The sequence below is a fragment of the Oryza sativa genome, chromosome 5 (assembly GCF_034140825.1).
Source record: "Oryza sativa Japonica Group chromosome 5, ASM3414082v1".
NCBI classification, from domain to species: domain Eukaryota; kingdom Viridiplantae; phylum Streptophyta; class Magnoliopsida; order Poales; family Poaceae; genus Oryza; species Oryza sativa.
The window spans coordinates 14037648-14043647 of NC_089039.1; positions in this window are offsets into that span (position 1 = coordinate 14037648).

Below are 6000 nucleotides of genomic sequence, written 5' to 3' on the forward strand. Positions count from 1 at the left end.
GCGGCCGATGACCGCTAGCGAAGATCGACATCTTCTCTAGCCTTTGCTTTGTGACGGCTGCAATTTCCGTCAGGAAAAACCTAAAATGACCACCACGAAAAATGATTTCTGTAGTAGTGTTAGGATCATATAAAATGCTTCACAAACTACTGCTCTCAATACAACCTCTGTGCAAGAAAGAGTCAATTACTATGCCCTCACTTCTTAGTGTTATCATTCAAATCCACTACGTACATCTTAGGTCCACTCGAGATGGTAACCACTGGATTCAAATCAGAAGCCTTATTAATCTTGACTCTTGAGTTAATAAACTACATATCTTTGTATTGGTGACGTTTCAGCTAGGCTTCCAACCTCAACAACATGGATGATAGAGAAAATATTTACGGCCAAACAGATGAATAAAACCGTAATTGTTTATCAAAAAAAGAGAAACATACTAGATCGAACAACTTCAAGGGATAGTTATAATCCATGTTATCGTGGTCGATGTAATGGGGTTTATTTGATAAATCCATGTTATTTACAGGCGATAAAGATATGCACAGAACCGGTTGGATTGGATCCGATGCATGTGACTTGGGATTTTGCAGTGGACGATAACCGGTTGAGATCAATCGGGGATGGTTTTTCGGTGCCGTATGACTGCTAAGTCGACCGATCAGAGTTCACCGGCACGGAATGCAAACCAAGTCCAGCCACCGCGCAATGCGCAAAGCAGGAGGCCCCTAATTAAGTAGTTTTGTCCGATGGTTAATTCTTCCAGCTCACCTGTCAATTCATCCACTATACTCCCTCCATCATAAAGGAAGTCGTTTTGGACAGCAACACAGTCTCCAAAATACAACTTTTACTTTTTGTTTCTATAAAAGTATTTATTGAAAAGTGATATATGTATACTTTTATGAAAGTATTTTTCAAGACAAATCTATTCATATAATTTTTATATTTTTAAACTCAATAACTTAAGAGTTATTCATGATTTATATTTCCAAGGTTTAAATTAAACATTGTCCTAAATGACTTTCTTTACGATTACGAAGGGAGTACATCTCAGATCATTCGTGATAGCAACATGAGCTTAGAAAGCGGGAGAAATGAAATTTAAGTTGAAGGATTGCAAGCATGCATCATCCTTTTGTCAAAACAAAATATAGAACTGTATGTCCTTAGGACGGTTTCACCCACACACAATATCTAGCATAGAATTAGTTTTCTCTTAGGTGCATAGATGTTGCAAATAAAAAAAAGTTGGAAATGCTACTTTTGCTGAAGTCCAAAAGTTGCTAATAATGACCCGGCAATCTCACCAATTAATCATCATCTTTATCAGGAAGTACAACTTGGCAATCTCACCAATTAATCATCCTGCGAGATGCACGCACGAGATAAGTGGAAGCCTGAGATAGGTGAGCCGGAAGACGCACGACCTGTGCAGGTAAGCTCACTCGCTCCTAGACATGCATGCGTACTGAATGGCGATCTGTTCAGCTGGCTGGATCGCCAATTCTGCGCTGCACTAAGCTGGTAATGGGCATATGCGCTTAGCTGCAACCGCGCTGAAGAATTATTCGCCACCCTACAGATTCAATGAGTTGGGCTAAATTTTCCCATGCTTCCCACTCCCACAGGCCACAGAAACTGAGATAGTTTGACACTCCCACTCTCGTCGATTCCAGAGATCGTTGATCTTGCAGGAATATATTTGTGCAAGTGTAACAGTGTGTAAGTTGGGTTTCCACAAGCTAGCCTTCTACACGAATGAGCAAGGGTTTATATGGACAGAAGAGCGGTGGTCTCAGACTGAGTTTTGTTTTTTTCTCTGTGTGTGAGGGGGTGGGGGGGGGGGTGGTTAGATTGAATCATTCATCGTGGCGAGAAAAGAAAAACCTTAAACCAGTTTCGGTGCTTTCTTTATTCTGCATGATTCCTTAGAAATACCGCTCCCTCTAGAAAACCAGGAAAAAATAACACTCCTTCTGAAAAGCTGGTAATTCACCGGTTAATGGGAAAAAAACAGTGTTTCAATCAAATGTCTAGATTTTGAATTCAATTACTTAGGGCATTTGAGAAAAAGGAGACCTTAAGCAATTAATATTGTAACAGTACATGACTTTTACTACTGTGGAGGTATACCACAAGCTTCATGCTAGTAAAAACAACATTAAGCTTAAGGTGTGACACAAGAGAATAGAATACAATTGTTGTACTGTTCACAATAATAAAATATACATATCGGTTTAACTGCTAAGTTTCTATTCCACGGTTTTGTAGATAAGTATCGATCTTTTCTTTTCCTTGGTGGGACCCAGCGGGACCCACTTTAACACCTCCCACTCACATTAACCATTGTGAAGAGAGACTTAACTACTGCTATCTACACCGGGCCCCATCTTATTGTCCAGTGTTCATACACACATTGGGCTTGCCCTTAGGCTCACTGATTCATATTTTTTCAAAGAGTTGGCATATAATATAAAATATATAATACATCATAAATCCTCAGCTACATTAATGAGGAGCCAAGTATATATGACGAACCTGAAGTACTAGAGATTTAGAATTATGTGTTTCACGAATAGTGCCATCCCACCATCTTACTAAAAACGTGACTACTATGAAGTTTTCTAGTAGAAGTCAAGTACAATGTTTGTCGGAGATGTTGATTAGTTGATCTTTTTTCATAGTGAGTTTCGTTCACTACATGCTAACAAACACTGTTTATGTAGTGAAACAGCACAATAAGCTGGTATGAGTATGATTATGGCATAGCTTTTTCAGAAGTAATTGTTGAAGCTTTCCATCGAAAATACATCATATGTTGATCACATTTGAAAATCCCCATGTTGGAAGAAGCTGCTAACTGATCTGTCGATCTTAATTAGCTTCTTCTGCCCTCTCTTAAGTGGCAGCAGGCTCGGCAAGCAGAAATCCATTTGATACGAAAGCAGAGTCCATTTTGGTTTGGAGTTCAAGTTTGGGACGATTAAAGTTTGAAGTTTGTATAGAGATGTTTGTTTCCTTGTGTCGAGGGTTTTTTTTTTAAATGTGATTAGAATTCCTTGTTCTAGTTGGATTCGTGGTTATGAGCAACCATATTTTTGGATATAAGTATATGAGGGGTTCAAAATAGCAAGTAGGAGACTTTTAGTAGCGAAAAATTGGTGTTTACTTTGAGGCTTCAGTTATAGTTTGCGAGTTGAGAGAATATTTCTTTAGATGCATTTTGTAAACGCATCTTGATGTAATAAAGTTGATTTACTTTTAAGAGTTTTGTTAAGACGTTTTTTTCTAGGTCCCGACTGTCAAGCTAGCCTTATTGGTGCGGTCCAACCGACATGTATAGTGTGGTTGGACCGATGGACGGTGCAACCGGCGGTGACAGAGGAGATTGGTCCAGCGGGCAGCCTGAGTGGTGATAGAGCGGCGATCCGATCAGTGGCAAATTGGCGGTCCAATCAATGCACTCCATCAGGTTTGAGGGTTCCATCTAATTCCGCGAAAAGATTTTTATTTTTTGTGTTCCTAGCATTCAGGCCTCCTCTAGTAGATTTGGTTTCTTTTATTCGATCGTACACTGTAGACTTAGAAAGTGGGAGAAAAAATTATCCAGGCCGAAGGGATCCTAATCACTCTCTTGTCAAAACATAATATAGAACTGGATGTCCTTGGGAAAGTTTCACCACACACAATCTAGCATACTACTCCCTCCGTCCTAAAATATTTGACGCCGTTGACTTTTTAGCACATGTTTGACCATTCGTCTTATTCAAAAACTTTTGTGAATTATATAAAACTATATGTATACATAAAAGTATATTTAACCATGAATCAAATGATAGGAAAATAATTAATAATTACTTAATTTTTTTAAAAAAATAAACGGTCAAATATATTTTAAAAAATCAACGACGTCAAATATTTAGAAACGGAGGGAGTACTACTTAAGGTGCATAAAAAATTGGAAGTTCTACTTAAGGTGCAGTCCGAAACTGGCTGAGAAAGGCCCATCAAAATAGCTGATAATAATGCGGGCATGTCCTCACATTGCTACTCAACACGTTAGGCAATAATCCTAATAGCCATCTTATGAGGAAGTATCACATCAAAATCTCATCAACTAATCATCCTACGACATGCATGCACGAGACAGGTAGAAGCACCTGAGATGGGTTGGCCAGAAGACGCACGGCCTTTGCGAAGCGCGCACACTCACTTCTAGACATGTATGCGTACTGAATGGAGATCTGTTCAGCTGGCTGTCGCTTGTTCTGAGATGCACTAAGTTGGTAAGCATATGCATCAGCTGCAGCCGCTTTGAAGAATTGTTCGCCAGCCTACCGAAGCAATGAGTAGGGCTAAATTTCCCCATGCTTCTCACTCCCACGGAAACTGAGATGGTTTGACTCCCACCTCCTTGGTTCCAAAGATCGTTGATCTTGCAAGTGATTCAGATCATGCATGCAGCTGGTCCAGACTATTTAACACCTAGGTTTTGCAAATCTTTCCCGATCAAATCTCTTTGTTCTATAACTTGTTTACTTGTCCAAACACTTGTACAAAATGGATTGCATCATTGAGTGAAAGGATATTGAACTTATGAATGGATGGCACAGACTTGATTCAGAAGTAGCCTAGTAGTTGTGTGCACGGGGGGCTGTGGCTACTGCCGCTTGGGGGACTGATGAATGTGTGTATTTGAGATAGTGTGTGAGGATCCTCTGCAATAATACTACTACCATTACAGTCACTAATATGTGGGTCCCACCTTACTATTGCCACCATATATCGATGCTTGTTATGGTAGTGCATTATAGTAGAGAATGTGAACCCTGAGATTGTAGTAGTCTGCTTTATTCCATGGCTATCCCCTAAAATTTATTTAAGCATTCGTCACAGAGTATGTTAGCTACTGGGTTTGTCACGTATGTACGTGGCAATTGCATGCAGACAATTACATTTTGCCAGTTAACTCTAATCTCCTTGAAGTATCCTTTCACCTTCCTGTGCAGTGAACAACGTTACGTTCCACTACGTACAACAATAGTCATGCCAAATTGCCAATGGGCCAGTGCATATTGAGCCTGTACTATCGACATGGTGGCATCAAGAATGGATGCAGATGCACTTGTCAAAAGCTACCCAATAAGAAGAGTGGCTCCCTCATTCACGAGTCCCACTACGGTGCTCTCTACTGGTGCAGAAATAAAACTAAACTGCTGATTTGTTTTTATTTAAGGGGCTAGATCTAATTATACGACCACCTTAATCGTCCAAATATTGGTGTGGAAGGTTACAACTGTAATTTTGCATATTAGTGTATTCCCTTTATATTTGTGTGATACCCATGTTCCTTGGTGTCGTAACGTCGTTCACCCTTCCGCAATAGACACATGTCATAGTTTCCCGCCCCTTCCACCATGAACGCAAGCGATGCATCCCAACGTCTTCGCTGGTGGTGCTGTATGTACTGCTGTCTACGGTCGTTAACGCAAATGATCCAGGCCCCATACTACAGAAACCACGATGAATGCAAACTCTGGCGGAACCTTTGCCAACAACCAAGGCAACATCGACATCCTTGACGATGGAACATGCATCGATGCCCAATGAAACTGAATTTTCATCCACAATTCCACCGTGGTTTGTCTTGTATGCATTGTGATGAGTTCTTGAAAATTTTGATGATGATATCAGTGTTGACGGTCGTTATCGATCAGTTTTGACCACCAATACTACCAAAATAGGAGAGAACTAGTGATGCTTGCAATGCATAAATATAATAGAATAATAATATTCCACTAGTATTAGGTCTACTAATCTTTTGCAGAGAATGACAATAAAGTGGAGGAGAATCGACATCAACACTAGCGATAAATCAATCGGACGATGTCGAGAGATAGACTTATGTATAAATGGGCCAAAAACTTAGAATTGACACGACACAATGGGCCAAAATTCAGAAGTCTACGAAGGAGAACAACAGAGGAGGCCACCTGC